Source organism: Homarus americanus, unplaced genomic scaffold (assembly GCF_018991925.1).
Source record: "Homarus americanus isolate GMGI-L3 unplaced genomic scaffold, GMGI_Hamer_2.0 scaffold52512, whole genome shotgun sequence".
Taxonomy (NCBI): Eukaryota; Metazoa; Arthropoda; class Malacostraca; order Decapoda; family Nephropidae; genus Homarus; species Homarus americanus.
In genome coordinates this window covers 13,165,455-13,174,897 of record NW_024735442.1, presented here as the reverse complement: position 1 = coordinate 13,174,897, position 9,443 = coordinate 13,165,455, and the positions used below count along the sequence as shown (strand labels likewise).

General features: G+C 38.0%; 1 pseudogene; it reads left to right on the top strand.

Annotated features, from left to right (window-relative positions):
• The first annotated feature begins 1,006 nt into the window (after positions 1-1,006).
• LOC121871026 overlaps positions 1,007-9,443 on the top strand; it is a 111,814-nt pseudogene continuing 103,377 nt past the window's right edge.

Genomic DNA, 9,443 nt, shown 5'->3' with positions numbered 1-9,443 from the left:
TTTTTTCTCCAAAAAATTCTAGTTAAATTATCTTCCATACGTCAATTAAACTCACAGCTGAAGTTCAAAATACTTATGTTTATATAGTACATTAAATTCCTCCTCCCCTTAACCATTTACTTGACCTACAGCCTTAAATGTGATATAGTGTAAGCAACTCTGTTCGGTGAAAACATGTATCCGGGACGTGGTGTTGACACGACCTGATGAGGGAGAAAAACCTTGGCTTCCTCACTGCAACTTATCCACTCTACGGTTGCCCTTCCGTTTCTGACTGAGGAAGCCTCGTTGTCGTGAAACCTGTAATAAGTGGAGAGAGACTAAGTATTTTTCTCTTTCTTGATCAGATACCAAACATCAAAGACTAACAGAGGTAGACAGACACACTAGTGGTCCATCGTGGGCGACTGGCACACACCGCCTGCCCTTGGGTGTGTTTGTGTCCCCGCCTTCGGCCTCCTGGGTGTGACGAGACCCTTGGATGCTTTCGCTGGTGTGGTGGACGTACAGTTTTTGCTGTATCATATGTTACTCAGCCATCATACACCCTCTCTAGATGGTATTCACTTTGCCACAATGGTAAAAGTAATAACAATATGCTATAAATGCTCCTCTACACCAAAATCACCACAAAAATGACGTACATCATGTTGAATGTGCCCAGCTTCATCCCTACCCTCCCATACATCACCTTTCACCTACCTACCTGCAAAATACTTTTTGTCCACAACTGTAGATTAGTAGATTATTTGTGTACCTGTAATATCTATGGAGTAAGTTACAGTACACAGGGGCAGAGTTGTGCTGGCAATGTTGGTATTAGGAACTGGCAGTTGGTACCCCTCATAAATTTGTGTTAACGGAAGTTTGAATGAGCTCTTAAAAATACCGAAGACAAAATTTTAAGTAAAATTATAATGAAAAATAAAATATTATAGTATTGATAATTATACCCTGAAAACATTTTAGACAAGTGTTTTATCTTAGTGATATGTAAACACTGTCTCAGAGGCTCAGAATCGAACGGACGCCATTGTTGTGTAAAATGGCGCCGCCTGAGTGATGCCGTGACTTACACCTTTCTCAGGTTTGTCAGCTCTGGGAATAACAGTTGTCACTATATCATATAAGGAATCGTGTAGAGGTGAACGATAAATGTGTAGATTAAGGTAAAATAAATTGATATGTATTGATTTAGCTTAAAATCGTCATATTCACATTGGTTCAGTATGCACATAAGAGCAAAGATTTCGTACACACCTAATAGCTGATTACTCAAAATGAAGTGAATTACGTGCATTATATCTTAAAGCACGGCCCTGTTACATTTCACGGTCTTTGTTTTTAGGGTAGGATTTGAGGCTAGAGTAAATGAGCATCGCTTTGAGATTAATGGTTTACTTGTGTCTAATTTGTCACAGATGCAGGACTGCATTATACTGAGTTTCTCCACTAATTTAATATTAAGTGGGTATTTTTGCATGTAACGCGCTTAAGATCTCAAGTGGTGTTGACATCGAAGAGACTGGGAACTTTATGGGCATCGAATACTGTTTCGTCATATAATTTATTGTTCATAAAATGAACCTAACACAACCGATAAAAGTGGAGCAGATGGCTAGCATCTGAAGGAGTTCGATTTGCTTCATTTTTTCCACAGATGTTCATTGGATGATAGCAATAAAAATTGTACCACAATGCACAGAATCTAATAGAACCTAACCTAAACAATTAAAAAATCCTACCTAACCTTACCTAACTTCCTAGCCCCAGGACCCCCAGCATATTAAACAGAAAGTAGTTACTGCTGGCAAAATTATCGTTTCGGTCATGCACCTATTTGGAAGTACAGTCACTGCAACAAGTTGAGATCTAGGTGTGATAGAAACAAAATTGGCAATTACTCTTTATTTTTAAAAAAATACAGACTGGAAATGTATCCCTAGTACCCAGTCATCTCTCTCTCCTGGCCTTCACCACATAAAACAACCTTTTTGGCATGATTTAACAAAGGTGAACGAAATAACTTATGTCTATCTCCTGTGTCCACACTTTTTTAATTTCCTTGTGCAGGTGAGACAGGAAATGCCATTGTCCTTGTTCTTACTTCTCATCATGCATAAAAATGTCAGTTTCATGAATTTCGTAAATGTCCAATAAAGGATCTTTAAGAACCTCGAAGGTAGCGCATGCCATTCATAGTTGCATTTTTAGGGAGAAAGTACAGTCCTCCACGCCCCTTGTTACCACTGAAGCTCCCCCCACACCAGGCTGCGGTCTGAGGGCCTCCTGACGTGCACACGATGAGAAGTTATGGTTTGAAAAGTGCTTTTGTCAGACCACAAAACCTTCCACTGCTCCACAGTCCAGTGACGGTATTTTGGAGCAAAGGCAAGTCTCTTGTGGCGCATGGTGGGGGTGAGAAGCGGCTTGAGTGTCGCCACACGGCTGGGCATGTGAAGGTCTTTTTGCAGGTGTTGAATCCCACGAATGGAAAGGATTTTCAGCAGGTCTGGATGCATTACTTTCAGCTGGGCTGCCGTGAGTTGCAGGTTCTTGAGTATAGAATTCTTCAGGAGACGATCTGTGGCAGGAGAAGTCCTTCGGGGGGTTCACAACGAACTTTGTGCGCCGGAACAGCACTGGGTGGCAGGTCCCGGGCCGCTGCGAGGAGACGCATGACAGTTGCTTTTGAGCGGCAATTACGCCGATAAATCTCGACAATAGGCACTCTTTCCTCCCTTAAAGCCAGTTTTTGTGCCATTTCCTTGACTGTCAGTGGTTTGGGGCCCATCCTGGATCACTCAGATGCACGCAGGGCGGTGTGACTCAGCAGGGAAGAAAAATAAGGGCTGCAGGAAGTCGAGGCATTGACATTGCGTGCTCCCTCTTCTATAACTGGTCGGGCACTGAGTTTACCGTGCGGCCAGAGGCTCGTAATCATGTTGCCAGATGTTTCCAGAATTTCAACTAGATCTGAGGATGATTTTTGGCACAATATTGTTGAGAACAAATTGAACTCAAACAATACAGGGGAGGGTCTCAACTTCCTTTGTGGTGACTGGAGGTTGGAATCATTCAAAACCACCAGAAAAACATAATTTCAACCTAACCTAAACTTAAAATTCTTACTTTGATATCTGGTACCAGTGAATTCAACTTTCTTGAAGCAGCATGTTGTAATTTTATGTTTTTTGTGGACATGAGAGTATGCTCAGGCTGAACGGCTTGGTTGTTGCATGGAAACAACAAAGAGCAGATGACAACAGGCGCCAACACGGTAAATGTTTTGGCTGAATATTTACAGCAAATAATTAATTTCTTTGCATACATAGCACGTAACGACATTGTTATAGTTTCATAATCAGTTTTTACCCTACAGTTTCTCTCATCCTTCGTACCCTGCCCACTGCAGGTGATTTATGATTGTAGAGAGAGAAAACTAAGAAAAATATATAATTAAAATAAAATTTTATAATTTTTATTAATTACTACTGCATCATCCAAAGAACATCTATGGAAAAAATGAACGTAATCGAATAATTCCTTCTGGTGTTAGTCGTCCGCTCTACTATTACCCATTTACCTCACCTATGTAAACTTGGGCTTCACCTAAACAGTATTGGTATATTATTTAGGTTAGATAGGTTTGTTTGGTTCATTTCCTAAAATTATAAATTGGTTTAGGATTCGTAGTGAACATGGATGGAATTTTATATTAACTTGGTAATTATTGACAACACCCGTTGCCGAATTTTCATAGAAAATGGATTAAAAAAACGCTGCAATTTCACTTATGTTTTGCAGTGGACACTGTCGTAGTTATGGCAAATGTGTTAAAATGGGATTATTTCTAAATTAAACCTAAACTAACCATAGTTGATAAACACAGTTGGCTGAAGAATTGTTAGCAGATGGCACCAACCTAACCAAAGAAACCTACCTAACTTCCAACTTCCTAAACTTCCTAGCTGGGGGCTCTGTCCCCTGGGCCCTTTGGCATATTAACCCCTATGCCCCGGGCTAGGGTGCCACTGGCTGTATCCCCCACGCGGGGTAAATCGAGAAAAATCGAACGTTTCCAAAAATAATTTTTAACCTTTTTTAATTGATAAAACAATAAAAAAGAAGTAAGAAAAACTATATATTGACCATCAAGAAACTTCCCTGGGGCAGCAGTGGCGATGGAGATAATGGGACAGTGTTGTTTTGACAGCTAGCGCTCGTGGTCACTACGCACTTAGCGGCCATTTTCTGCTTGCCATTGTGTCCAGGATGGCCAGTAATGCAAATATTTACTGATTATTATACTTATTTCCTATAAATAATTCATTTAGAATATTTTATTTACATTATTTTTCGTAAAAAGTGCTTGTTTTTGGTAGAGCAAGTAATGCATATAAATAATTATTGGAATAATAATTCCACAAATAAATACATTTATAACAATCATTGCATTATTTTCCAGTAATGTAAAACTAGACTACAATACAACGGCACTACTTTTAGCAATAATACTTTGATACAGCATGATAAAATGGACAAACAATGAAAAAGAAGCAAACAAAAGTAGGTACTGTACTTACATTCAGGAAGCTTCCCTGTGGCCGAGCATGTGGCATGACGGGGGCAAATAGTCACGTTGGAACGTCATAACCCACGCTGGGCATTCAAACAATGATGCAAAAAGGCGTGTGTTCTAGAATGTCACTGCGGCGCCCTAAATGGACATACCGGAATGTCAACCAGGGCGTAGGGGTTAAAGAGAAAGAACTTACTGTTCTTTGATGTGGTGTAATTTAAAAAATTTTTGTGGATGTGAGAGTACACTCGGACTGAGCAGCTCGGTTGTTGCACTGAAGCAAATATTGAGTGTGGATCGGACTGCCATACTGTTTCTCTTCCAAGAAAGACGAAGTAGTGCAAGCCTAGGGGCCTAATTATCTACCAAATAAAGCATTTGCCCAAGAAGTGAATATCATATCTGAACTCAGCGATGAAAATATAGTAAGAAAAGTTACATCAAAATAAATTAGGCGGCAATGGGTATGTTGTCAATATTATCCATTGATTTTTCTACAGGGAGATAGGGCAAAAAAAAAAAAAAAAAGGATACAGGTACAGTCACCCAAAAAAGTCCTGTCGCGAACCACGATTCAGACTCGTGAACCCGAAGCAGTAGACACTGATACATTATTCTGTCCATAAATTCTTCGGATTCAAGAGTCTGAATCTCGGGGTTTATGGTTCGCGACAGGACTTTTTTGGGTGACTGTACATCAGCGAAATGTGAAAAGTTGATGCCTGTTAGTATGCAGCCTAATGTGCATGCATGGTGGGCAGTCTATACAATGATAGTTACTAAGATGGCCTTCTTTCTGACTAACCTTGCCTAACCTTACCTACCCTATAACCTAACCATTAACAACACAGTCCATCAATACGGTTGCTGTACCTATATCCAGCGTGATTTTCAGGCGTATGGCTGCCATACCTGTATCCACTATGAAAAAAAGATAGTGGAGGAGACAGCAGTAGAAAATACTTATGGAATTGCAAAAAAAATTTGGCCGAGGCTATTCAGTGTACAGGACTGTCCTACTGATAACTAAAAAAGGCTATGTACAAGGCCGTCCTACTGCTAATTAAAAAGGCATAGGATTATACTCGTAGGTACGGCAGCCATATGTGACACATTGATGTCTATTGGTGCGGCAGTTTAATTGCACATGTGTGGGCAGACTATACAGTAAAGGTGGAGGAGATGGTTAACCATAGAAATTATGTATCGAATAGCACTCAAATTTCTGGAGATGTTATTTGCATAATACTGTACTGTATTATACTAAGCATAAAAATGGAAATGACAATGCACAGAACCTGACCAAACCAAACTAATCTAATTAACCTTACCTAACTAGGTAGGTAGTAGGCAGCAATCAAACAGGGAGGTACTAATTCCTGGAAAGATATTGGAAGCAAAATGTGTTGTATAATGGTAAACCCTGCTGCCATAAGGCATCACAAAAATTGTGACCAAGTTCTAGACTGTTGATCTGATTTTCTGCCTCATTTACACAATTGCAGGGTCTCAATTGTTTCTCACACTTATATCGTTTTTCACTCTTGATCTTTTTTATTTTAATTTTATTTATTTTTATTTTTTTTTATTTCTTTACGGTTCTTTATTATTATTACTACTACTACCTGTACTACCATTATTATTATTATTTGCATTCATTTTCATTTTTTTTTTATAAAATTAATAATTTTTAATATTAAATTATTATTATTATTATTAATAATATTATTATTATTAGAGTACGTATTACATTTTCGCTCCCCAGGCCCTGATGTGGATCAGTGACCTGTGTCCGGGTGGGCTAATACCTGTAAAAAAATAATAAATAAAAATATATAAATCAATATACAGTATATATTTTTTAACTCTCAGTAGATTACCGGTATTTATTCTTTTTAACTCAGCTTCTCTTTTTATTTTTTCCTTTACAGGACGTAGACTTGAGACACCATGTCATCTGAGGAAAAGATGTTGGGGGAGGGGGAGGAATCTCCCCATGACACCCCCCAGGCCATTACCATCACCATTATGGATCCCTCTGCCTTGGAGACCACCACTTTAGATTCTACCTTGGTGACGACAGTACAAACCCATGATACCAGCCATGGCACTAGTACTCTCTTAATGGTTCCTGAAGAAGGACATGCTAGCATTAGTGTCAAACATGGTGCAAAAGATATCCTTGAGACTGTGACAGAAACACATATGGGAACACATGAGTTACCTGTGATATCTAATATTTCTAATCCTGAAGAAGAAATTAATGAGCAAAGTACAATACAAGTGATGACAAAGACATCAGAAATTATTGATGAAGTGGAGGGTGAGGGAGTGGAAGAGGGTGATGACGGAGAAATTGCAGATGAGCCTGTTGGGCAGCACTGTTTAATATGTAATGTAGATTTGCCAGTAGAACAATCAGAAGAATCTGTGCTTGTTTTCAAAAGTCAGACCACTACTACACAAAGAAAAATGGCAGTCTTCCTTGGTTCTCTTATTGGACAAAAACTGACATCCCGTAAAGTAAGTTCATCTTTTATTTCATGCACTATTTTCCTTAATCTAAACAAATTTACCTTAAAACCTAGTAAATCATTGTCATCCAGACATTTTGAATTTACCTAAGGTGTAGCAAGTATGCTGTGGCATCTAAAAAATCAGATAAATTAATGATGATTTTTTTGTAATACTTTTAGTATAATTGATGTAAAGCATAAGGATGTGCAATTTGAGATTCTTCACCCTGATGCCACTTATTAATAAGAAACATCATGGGCAGGCAATTGGAAATTTTTAGTGAAGAATGTAAAAGTTCCTTTAATCCCTTCACTATGGGGATGCCACTTTTGATACCGTATTTTATTTGGTTAACGCCAGACGAGTTTATTCAGCATAGAGGAGAGGACTCTGTACACAAGGGGTTAAAGGGACTTTTAACTGGAAAGTTGTGGATTTGAAAATGCATGCTCAGTAATTTATATATTATAGCTACATTAAAGTGGTTCTTGTATTATTACATAAAAGTCTGAGTCTTGGAGTTTGTGTCAATATATGGTACTTGTTTTATATTTGTTACTTGAAGAATAAATGTAAAAAAAAAATATTTTAGAATACGTATTATATTTTTGGGGAGTTTTCAATGTCATTTTAAACTTTTTTTTTTTTCAGGCTCACAGTGACATAATGTGTCAGAGGTGCTTTGGTCTTCTTGATCGTGTAGATGCACTAGAGGTGGAAATCCGTGATACAAAAGAGGAGATAGTTAACACGTACCAAGAGACTGTTGCAGCTTATGGTGGACGAGCTAGAAGAAGAAAGCCTGCCACTGCCAAGAAAACTGATTATGTGTTTCCAAAGGTCTGTTTCATTGAAGGACTTTGATTCTCATTTTACCATTCTTTTTTAGAACAAATTGTGTCTGGTTTAAAGTGCCATATACAGTATTCTTAGTTTGCTTTGATGTCACAACTCCCATAATGCAATGTGTATATGCCTAGAAGATGGTGGACCGCACAAGGGATTATGGAAGTTGTGACGTCAATGTAAACTAAGAATTAGTGGATCGAACACACACCCGTTATGAAATTAAAACCTCCATCATAATTAATGATTGTTTGAGCTCCAGGCTAACCACAGAAATTATTTTGTCATGTAGTCCCCAACATGAATGTAAACAGACCATACCAACGTGATTTGTATAATATCTTTTAACATTATATTCTTGGTATTAGCCTTGTATTTTTTGTTTCTACAATGCTGGTATCATTTGGAATCTGAAAACAATATACAAATATTCTTAGTTTGCATTAACGTCACAACTCCCATAATTCTTTGAGCGGTCCACCATCTTGTAGGTATAGATGCATTGCATTATGGGAGTTTGTGACATCAATGCAAACTAAGAATACTGTACAGTACTGAGTTTTGTCAAAGTTTTATGATCAAATTTTTATGCATAACGTATATGCGTAATACTCTTGAGTGGTTAAAATTCATGCATTTTTGTGGGTCATTTATGGTAAATGATGGCTACATGGTATGGTACAGGTACATGTTTGGGGTACACTAACCTTACCAGTAAACTCCTTTGTCCTGGGCTTGCGTACCGTACCCCATGTTTCTTTTTTTATATCGCTACATTAAGAACATAGCCTCATTTATGCCTGATACAAATGAAAATACTTTATATAGATCATTTTCTTTTCGTTTGCACCTCTTTACATCGCTGGGAAATATTCAATTGGTCCCCATCTGTGAGCTACTGTATATGCTATGTTTATTTTTTAACTCATAATTTTGGTTAAATTTATATATATATATATTTTTTTTACTCATTTGCATACACAAAATCGTATGTATAGAATGTGCAAAAAATAAAATACAAGTAAATTATTATGCTGAGTGGGGGTCAAAGGAGTGTGGGAGCACTGTATCATTTTAGTGATTACAGAGAACCCTCGAAGATTCAGACCCAGTAAATCCGGATTTTGGAAGATTCAGACAAAATTTAGGGGTTCTGGGGGCAAAGAAGCCTCCCAAAGAATCATTCCCAAAACAGAACAAAGATCATCTTAGGCCCGTGTAACTAAGATGTCAGTGCGAGGGACACAGGTGCCCTAGGTGGGAAATATAAACAGAGTTGTCAATTGTTGTTTGAGGGAATATTATTTCATTCACTCTAGTAATGATACAATGTTTCTCATTATGTTATAATAGGTAAATGCATGCCTTATATAATTTGTTTATCACATTGCCCCTCACCATTTTTGAATTAGACTACCTGTACAAGATATGCATTTCTCTTATACGCATTTCGATCGTACGCCTGGCAACAGGAATGAGTGACCGCTAGTTTGAGTGA